This window comes from Microtus ochrogaster, unplaced genomic scaffold (genome assembly GCF_000317375.1).
Source record: "Microtus ochrogaster isolate Prairie Vole_2 unplaced genomic scaffold, MicOch1.0 UNK12, whole genome shotgun sequence".
NCBI classification, from domain to species: Eukaryota; Metazoa; Chordata; class Mammalia; order Rodentia; family Cricetidae; genus Microtus; species Microtus ochrogaster.
The window spans coordinates 6,873,619-6,883,371 of record NW_004949110.1 but is presented as its reverse complement, the minus strand read 5'-3'; the positions used below and the strand labels follow the sequence as shown (position 1 = coordinate 6,883,371).

General features: G+C 51.6%; 1 protein-coding gene across 2 annotated transcripts in view; it reads left to right on the top strand.

The window, feature by feature from the left end:
• The first annotated feature begins 3,466 nt into the window (after window positions 1–3,466).
• Window positions 3,467–9,753, top strand: part of Pxylp1 (2-phosphoxylose phosphatase 1) — a 67,726-nt gene continuing 61,439 nt past the window's right edge. Inside the window, exon 1 of one of the 2 annotated variants that reach the window (XM_005366675.3) lies at window positions 3,467–3,544. The gene's annotated coding sequence lies outside the window, so the exon portion shown is untranslated. Of the gene's footprint in view, window positions 3,545–3,788; window positions 4,038–9,753 lie in introns of those variants that run through there. The other variant, XM_026789024.1, reaches the window with a different exon arrangement.

Here is a 9,753-nt window from a genome sequence, read left to right as displayed (position 1 = left end):
ATGTGCTGGGGTTGTCGATATTGGGGGAGACAGGACAATTTCCGTTTTAATATAAATCCGTCAGTCAGTCTGATGCTCTCTGCTAGGCGAATCGACAGCAATCCATCCTGAATAATCTCTATCTTAATCTTTATTTCTCCAAATTCCTGTAGGAGATGGGCATTCTTGTTCTAACCAGAAAAACAAAACCCATGGCGAGGAGAATTTTGAAACAATACTGATCATCTGGACATTTTGGTGGGCAGCATAGAAATATTTTGTGGGGTGGATAAATTTGTAAGGAAGAATTGTGGGCCATCCAGCACTTTGCAATGTCAAGAAACCGACTCAAATAAAGCAGCCTGTCCCTCTCCCTAAGGAAGACACCCCCACCCCCTGCAAGGTCATTTGTTAACTCAGGCCCTGCCTTAGACGAGGCTCCCTATAGCGGTATCTCTGTAAGGAGGGGGGGAAAACAAACCCACAGAAAACAGTCTCTGTAAGTCCACGGACAAAGGAGGCTGTGCAAACATTTGCAGGCTTTTTGCTCCAGAGCTGAGATTGACAGGTGATCATCTGCTGCTGGCTGATGATCCAGGCAGGGGTGGTTGGGGCACAGTGGCAAGGATATGCTGCCTAGCGGAATATTCATGACTTGGAGCTGTTTTCAGAAGACAGGCAGGCTCAGCTTTCCGTGGATCCAGAGTGTGGCAAGGACAAAGGAGTAGGCTGATGGCAGCAGAGGGGAGAGGTTGGGAGTCAATGGTACCCTGTTTGACAGTTAGCGGATGAGTTATGACGATGGCAGTTACTGTTTTGCAGGAGCACTTGCAACACTGAGCTGGTGGCGTGTCCTAGTCAGGACTCTCTGGGTTGCCAGGGCCACAGGGAGTTAGGGTGTTGTGATCCAGCTGCCCTCACTCCCCGACCCACGGGGAACTTCCTTGTGGTCTGTAATTGACAAGGATGTTTGTGTTCTTTCTGGCCGGTGGGTCTCCACAAAAGGAGTAGAGGTATAAAAGGTTGCTGGGCCAAATAAAGGTTGCTGTTCTTTGACCTGAAAAGCAGCCTCTGTGTCTCAATCCCGGCACACACACACATACCACACACACCACACACACCCTGCCAGCCTTGACTATCCAGGCTGCGCTGGCCGCAGCATTAGGGGATGTTTGGAACATGTGCTTGGATAACCAAGGTTGTGTTGGTGTCTAGCACGACGAAGATCTCCATTCTGCCTGAGGATATCAGAGAGCTACACTTTCTGGCACAGCCTCCCCAGCTGTTGGCCAAGTGGCTCCAGCTGCTTCAGGTGGTACCCCTATTCCATCACCGTAGAAGGAGGAGGTTTAATGTGATTAGTGGGCTTCACATGCTTCCCTGTATGTAACTCCCCAGCAGGAACCTTCCCTTTTCCCCTCCCTAGAAACCCTTCCACCCTCAAAAGTCCTTAGGAAAGGAGGTGGGATGCTTCCTCCAGAATGCGGAGGACATTGAAATCTTCAGGGACTAGAGGCAGCAGGAGAGAGGCCGGCCATCCTGAGGGTGTAACGTTAAGACGATCTTAACCTGGGATGCAGGCTGGTGCCAAGATGGAAATCCCAAGAGCTTTATGGAGGAAGATACAAGCAGAGGGGGCCTGTGCTCACTCCAGTCTGAGTACTTCCAGAAGAATGCCATGGACACGTGGGATAGGGGCAAATTTTATAGAGAAATGGCGCCCGGGTCACCTTTCATCCCCTTGTGACAGAATTGGACCTAGGAGTGCCCACCCTGTGAAGGGTGAGAAAGTAGCCAAGAGAGGGAGCAGCCCCTTTGGGTTAGAGTGGTTGAGAGACAGGACTGACAAAGGGCCAATCCCGAGGAAGGAAGCCAGGCCTGAGTTGCCTGAGTAGTTGGCAGAGAGGCTGGGTTTGTGCTGGAAGCAGAGTGGGGAGCCTGGGTCTGCTGGAGCCTCCCGTGGTCCTGAAAGGGTAGCGGTCTTGAAATAAGCAAAGCTGGGACCTACAATCCCTGAAAAAGTCTGGGGTCAAGTTCCAGTCCTGAAGCTGACATGCCCCAAGCTTTTTGTTTCTGATTTTGTTTTGTGGTGTGAGCTAGTGCAGCCGGGGCTCTCTGTCATCTGCTGCAGAAAATATCCTGTGTAACTTGTGAAGAAATGGGATTTGGAGTTAGTACAGTACTGTCAGAGTCTGTGGGAGGAAGGAAGAGAACGTTGGGTAGGATGCTTGGACTGTGGAGGTCCTTGAGGTAAATCACTCCAAGTAGGGATTTAAGCAGGGGTGGGGGTGGTGAGTTTCATGCTCATATATTGGGGAAGGCTGTCAGGAGGCATGATGAAGCAAAGGATGGTGTTGCATTTGCGTGGGGGTAATAAGGTAAGAGGGACAGCACTAGCTAGTAGCTAGTGTCCTTGGGCAACTGCCAGCTGGCCATCAAGGCTTCCGGATGAAGAAGGCATTCCAGATGACTGGACCACGGGGGTAAATGGAGTTGAAGCCAGGGAAGCAGAATCTCCTGAGACCTGATGATTTGAGGTGGAAATCGGAGGTAGATAGAAATATGGGTAAGGTATAAAGTGTTTGGGTTTAGTTATTATCGAATGAGTTAGGGAAAGTCAAGCGATAAACTCCCTCCGAACCAGGAAATAGTGGCTCATTGCACCTGTTTTGCCCAGGGTCAGTTGAGAGAGACACACAGGTGTGTCGCAGTAGACCTGGAACTGCCAACAAAAGCTTGGCAGTTGCCGTTGGTGAGATCCCTCTCTCCAACATTTGCAAAAAAATGACCCACAAACACCAGATCAAATGAAACAACAGTGCTGTCTTTAGATTCTAACAGCTTCACAGAACTAGCGCTGCTCAGATCTTCAGCGGGAGGCCTTGGGCCATGCAGGAACTGCCCTCCTGGACTCCCGGGTCGTGTTTTCTCCAGGGTGCCTGCAGGCCTTTAGGGACAAAACTACAGCGAGGTCTAGAGTAGAGACAAGCCGGATGTGGCCCGCTCCGGAAGAGAAGAGAAGCGCGGGACAGGCGCGAGGGTGGAGGTGGTACGGTGGCTAGGATCTTGACAGTTTGACCCACGCGCGACATCAGGAGACCCAAGTCGACGACTAGATCTTCGGTGCAGGGTTAGGCACGCAGTCCCAAAGCACCCATGTCAGAGCCGGGGCGGGTGTGAGGCCGTGTCCAGGGCCCTCGCTCCTTTCCTAAGTTCGGCGCACAGGCCCTGTGAGCTCCGAGTGCGCGTGATTTCCACGCCCCAAGCTGCGTGGCCCGAGCCCGTCCTGAGGGTGGTTTGGACAATCCGAGGCCGTGTCCGCTTCCAAGGCCCTGGGCGCGGGGCGCCGCAGGCTGGAGGTCCAGCACGGACGCCTGCGGGGCGGAGCTCCAGGGCGCACTGAGAGTGTCGGGCCCGGCAGGGGCGTGGCGAGCCCGGCAGGGGGCGCTGCGGGTCCCGGCGCCCCGGAGGCCTGTGCGCGCCACGGTCGCCTGCACTCCCGCCAGGAGGAGCTGGCTGCGGTGGAGAACCCTACGCACAGCAACGGAGGCCGGGACCTTAGGCGGTGAGTGCGGCGCGCGCCGGGTTCCGAGCGGTTCCGAGGCTCCCGGCTGGGGGGCTTGTGTCTAGGGTCTCGGGTGGCGACCCCGGAGGGCTGTCTTTGATGCCGGGATCGGGAGGCAGGGGAGGGCTTCCAAGCAGCGGGTGTGAACCCCACCACTAAGCTCTTTCCCTTATCTACGCGCTCCCCAGTTTCCACCTCCCCTTGTACCCCTCCCCGCGCCGGGGGTCCCCGCCCTCCGACCTGCGTCTTCTTTCACGACCCGGCGCCCTAGAAGCCTGTCTGCACACCCCCTTTCTCCCGCAAGCCCTCCCACGCCTACCTCCTCCTGGGTGCCAGCCGCCTGCCTCTCTCCCTTCCAGCTTTGCTCCTACCGTCCCCGCCGCCACCCTTGCGGGTTCCCATTCTGTCCCCGTGCTCGTACGGCGCGATTGCAGCCGGAATCGGAGCTTTGTGATCCCCCTTCTTCCAGCTGTCCCGAGCCTGCGGTGTCCAGGTAAAGGCGACCGCAACTTCGCGGCCTGCCCCGGGGGTGAGGCTGGTTCTTCTCTATCTACCTGCCGCCGCCAGCTCCGGAACCCTGGGCCCAGCCAAGCGCCACTCTGCGAGTGTAGGCTCAGCTTGCTCAGTGCTCTACTCAGGACTGTGTGGTTACTTGGTTACTTGCTTTTGCTCGGCGAACTTGAATACATACGTTGCTATTTCTAAAAGGAAGCCGGCTTTGCCACACACAAATATGGTGCAGGTTTTCTTGGCTGCGACGGCTGGCTTTCAGTTGTACCTGTGGATGAGGAAGGATTAGCGATGCAGAGGGAATGGAGCCATATCCCAACTCCCACCCACCCACCTCGGCCCTGGGAAACACAGGGGATATATGACTGGCCTCTTCTGGCCAGTGTCTTTGTGGAAAGGCAAGAATGCTTTCTAAACATTCAACAGGTAAAACCAGTTAAGACTTTGGAATCAGATCTGGTGTGGATAGGGACGGGTGGAGTGAATGGCCAAGAACGTCCACCCTGGGAAAGTTCCACTACTTAGGGACATTTGTTGCTCTTTGCAGCAGGCCTCAGCATGGACCCCAACTATGGAATAGATAGCGCAGAGCCCAGCCTACCCTCTAGAACTGTCGGTCGGGCTTGGCAGCAGCCCCCTCCTCAAAGATATTGGTGCCCTGTCGGGGACGTTTGTGGGAAGAGGATTTAAAGCAGATGGCTTGGAAACCCTCCTGGTCCCTGGAGAGAGGTGGAGATGGCATGATTGCAGCCTGAAAGCCAGTGTGTGCATTCACTCATTCCCTTCTGGGCTCTTTCATTAAATCTTGGATTAATTTAATTGCCTATTTAGAAAAAAAGAACAAGTAAAGGATATTTCTCTTTTAGGATTGGCTCTTGGCCAGTCCACCCTTACAGATACCTTGGAAGGCTTCAAATGAGCACCAGAGGCAGGGCGGACCACCTGGGGCCGAGCGCTCTGAACTGTGACCTGCCCTAGATGTAGCTCTGTTTGTTCTTTGATGGCTCCATTATTAGTTCAATATTCCTTTACCATTGAACAGATAACTGGCCAGAGATACAGCGGGGTTCAGTAGGGCCCTTCTGAATGTTGACAACTTCTCCTTGTCCTCTCAGCGATAGGTTGTTGTAAGGAACACCTGCAGGATTGGGGTGGGCATATCTTTGTGACCTTAGGACCTGGCCAGGTGCCCTCTACCTGGTACTCAGTGTTTTTTATTTTGTTTTGTTTAAAAAAAAAAAGCCCAGCACTCGGGAGACACAGGATCTCTGTGAGTTCAAGGCCAGCCTGGTCTACAGAGTGAGTTTCAGGATAGCCAGGGCTACCCAGAGAAACCCTGTCTTTAAAAAAAAAAATCCCTTCTTGCACCAGTCTTGAGTCCACAACCCTTGCTCTCAGAAGTCTCTCAACTCCACAGGTTTGAATATGTGAGTATATAAATGTTAGTCTTTCTTGCTAGGCACAGATTCGCCGTGTGTTGGTGGGACCGGAGGTATGAAGGGACAGAGAAGGAATAGAAAGTCCAGTCTCTAGGTCAGGTTCTGACAACTGGTCCTGTCTCTCAGTAAAGACTGGGGATTTAAGAAAGGAAATGATTGTCTGTACCCTAGAGGTGAGGGGGGGCACGATGGGCACTCTAGGGATACCCGGAGGCTGCCTACTAAGAAGTAAGTACACCAGGCTTATCCTGCAGGCCCTGGGCCTTGAGCCTGGCTTCATATGTTATTCCTATTTGTTTGCTTATTGATTGATTGATTGATTCTATGTGGTCTGAAACTCTGTGTAGACTAGACTGGTCTCTAATTTATACAGATCCACCTGCCCTGTGTACCAGGTGCTGGGACTAAAGAGCTGCATCATCTTGCCTGGTGGGCCTGGCTTTGCGGACATACCCTACTCCTGCCTGCTGATGGAGGAAGCCACTAGGGAGCTAGGGTCCCTTGCCAAGCTCCCCCAGCCTCTTCAGGTTGTGCTGTTCTCACTCTGGTGGGTGCTGCCCACTCAAGAACTGGTTCCCGTGGCAGCCTAGGAGTGTCTCTGGGTGCACATTGCTGCCTGTGTGTTTTATGGCTCTGCTGGGGGGAGAAGCTCCAGTGTTGAGGAATGGTCCGTAAGGGATGACTTCGCCCTAAGCAGAGAAAGCAAAGTTAGCTCTTCTGTCCTCGTGAAAGGCCGTTTTGAGGAAGAGCACACCTAGAGCCCAGACTGCAGGGCCTCTCTCTACTCTCCTTGGGAAGCTGGGGACAGCAGGAATTCAGAGTTCTACTTGGTCATGGGAACTTGTTCTTCCCTGATTGTCATTAGCTTATCTTTCCCACCCAGACTGCCTCTGTCTTCAGGTTTGGCTCTTACCCAGAATTCCTGCAGCTGGTAGGAATCTGTTTTCTAGAAGAGGTTTAATTGATGCCCGCCGTTTGTGAGTGAGGATGGGAGAGGGAGAGAGACTCCACTATATGCAGGGGACAGGGGAGACGGCAGGAGAAGAGCAGGATCCTGGCAGTCCAGGAAAGGGATGTCCCAGACAGGACTCTGGTTGGTAGGTAAGAAGTCTGCCTGCTTTCAGCTGTAGGTGTTACCACTACAAGCAAAGTCACTGAGACAGAAACAAGATGAGCCGTTGGTCTGAGGATAGGTGTGTTGGGCTCACTCTTCTGCTTCTTAGAAGACCCGGGAAGTCATCTAAGAGATGGCCATGACCAGATGGGAAGACCGTTGGCTGTTGTAAACTTTGTGTCAGGAGTGTGCCCCTGGGGATGTGGTCCACTGAGCCGGGTTGGTCTGGGGTCTGGCCTGGGGAAGGCACCTCACTCCAGAGATGGTGCGGGAATTGTCTAGAAGAGCAGCTGCGAACCGGTGTTCAGTGAGCGAAGGAAAGAATGGTCTTCTAGTAGGAGAGGGAGGCAGACTCCCAGGCATCCATCTTGGACCTGACTAGCATGCAGGGCATACACACTCACATTTCTGTTGGCAAGGCACCCTTTGTCATCTCTCTGTCCCCCTCCGTGTCATTATGTATGAACAGCTTCCTTAGGGAGAGCTGTGTCCAATAGCATGGAAACCAGACCTTCAAAACACAGATGAAGGTCAGAATTACTATGCTTGGTTTTGACCTCCCCTCCCCACCTCCCTCCCCTTCACTTTGGCTTGTGGGGAAAGCCATCATTTATACTGAATTTATACATACCTCCCTTTGATTTTTAGAGACCTCCCTTTCGAACTAACAAGCGGCAGCTTGCTTCCCCAAGGTGGTCTCATTCTTGGATCCAGTGCTGACCTCTAGAGATAAAATGGTATTATTTCGAGCACTTTAACTAGAAAATAAAATATCTTGCTAATTTTATTATTTGCAATCGCAGAAGAGTCTGAGGATGGAATAAAATATTAAGTCGTTGCTTATAAAATCAGAGAGGTGAGTTGCACTAAAGTCTTTGAAGTTGTAGCAGAATTGTTTAAAAGCTTAGAAGTAAACTCGTATGTTTTTAAATGTTACTACTAAAATGTAGGGAGATTTAAATTTGAACTGCCTTAAAAATGTAGACCAAAAAAAAAAAATAGACATTTGGGGAAGTAAGGAAGTTTTTAGTACCGTACAAACATTGGAACCCTCCATAAATTCTGCTCTGTGTTGAAATGCGGTGTGATGGTTAGTTTTGATTGCCAAGTTGACAGGATCCAGAAGTGCCTAAGACACAGCGTCTGGACATGCCAGTGTGGGGTTACTGAGATGCTCTTAATTGAGCTGGGAAGACCCGCTTTAACTGTGTGCAGTGCGGCTGTATGGGCTGGGGTCCGGGATTGCATGAATGGGGGAGAGCAAGGTGAACATTAATGTTCCCACTCTCTGCTTCTGACACCACGGATGGACGGCCTCCCTTGGCCCAGTAAAGCCAAATGAACCCTCCCTCCCTTAAAATGCTTCTTGTGAAGGACTTGGTCATAGCAAGGGAAGTAATAAATGTAGGAGAAATGGGACTTTAGGGGGTCCAAAGGCTTCCTTCCCTTAGAACTGAGTGTGGTGGCGCTCTCGCTCGCGCTCTCTCTCTCTCTCTCTCTCTCTCTCTCTTTCTCTCTCTCGCGCGCGCGCGCGTGCACACACACACACATACGTCTTCCCTTAGAAGTCAGCTTTCTTTAGCAGAGAATACTTTATTGATTTGAATAATCTTGCTACAGTTGCTGGATAATCAGCTGTGATTACACAGCCATTTGGAGTTTGCAGGTGGCCTCTTATGTCAGGTATAAGTGGGTTTTGACTCTCCTTAGACCATTCTGCAAGTCAAACAAAGCAGCCTATGTACTGTTGACTTTCTGGAAAGATTTTCCTCGTTTGTGGCTGTCAGATTCTCTGTGGATGACTGCCTTCTTCTTGAGGACCTGGGTTCGGTTGTGGAATTCAACACAGTGCGGTAGGTAGGAATGGAGGCTAGAGCCTGGCGTGACTTTGGATTCTGGGTGTGTCCTCACTAAGTGTGTATCCTTGGGTAACTTACTTACCTTCTGTGCCTCAGTTTCCCTATTCATGAAATTGAGGTGATGAGAATGCTTATTTTGTTGTATTACGGAGCTCTAATATATGTGGCAAGGGTTTAGAGCTGTGTCCAGTACATGGTTCTTAACAAGTATTAACTGTTGTTGCTGTTCACTCATTGGTTTGGGTGCCAGCTGACTATGTTCAGATGATGGAGAGAGAAATAATAGCCTTTAGAATATTTAGGTGGGTGCTGGGGATTGAACTCTGGTCTCATGCACGCTAGGTAAGCATTCTTCCACTGAGCTATACCCCTTACCCAAGAGGATAGATATAGGCTAATGGACAAAATGTGTCTGTCCTAATGGAACAAAGGGTTTAAGGCTGTGTTCACAATGAAGAACTGGCATGGCAGTGAAGAACTGTCTAGGACTCTCACCTGGCTCCCGGCCACCTGTCATGGCTATGAGCGGCTGAGGGTTAGAATAGAAAGGGGAGAGGCTGGTGATCTGCAGCTGGCACCCAGCTGCCAGCTGTTTAAATAAACTAGAAACTCATTTGGATTGCTCAGTGTCTGACCCAGGCTTGTGGTTAATATTTTAACTCATTCTTGGATGCATGTCATTAGTGAGAAGTGGGATCAGAGGCCCTGAGCCCGGTATTTGCTCGCCAGCTGGTACTTGCAACATTAGTCTAGCTCCCAGCTGCAGGATGCTGTCCCCACTCCTGTTTCAGTTTGCCTCTTCAGCTCCCCAGCAGCCTCCACACCATTGGAGACCCGCTTCTCTCTCAGAGCGAGTGGCTGCTCTGGAGACAGGTAGCAGACTAGACAGACAGGGAGGCAGGCCGTGCGTCTCAGATCTGCCATAGCCGAGTCTTCTTACCTGAGAAACTGTTGAGAGGTTTGGGTTCACTAACTGGTCCGTCCTGCTCAGGCTGCAGCTGGCATGTCTACCCTGTGCCTTGGGAGAGCTGACACGGGCCTACAGTTGTGGGCAGTGCCCTGGGATTCCTCTGGGATGACTCTTTAGGAATCTCTGCTTCCTAGATTGCTCTGCATGCGGGTAGCACACCTTCTATGCGGGGAAACTGGCAACCCTTTCTCTTGTTGAGCAGCCTCTTCATTTCTGTTCATTTTGTAAAAAGATACTTATCTTCCCAGCACTCGGGAGGCAGAGCCAGGCGGATCTCTGGGAGTTCGAGGCCAGCCTGGTCTACAAGAGCTAGTTCC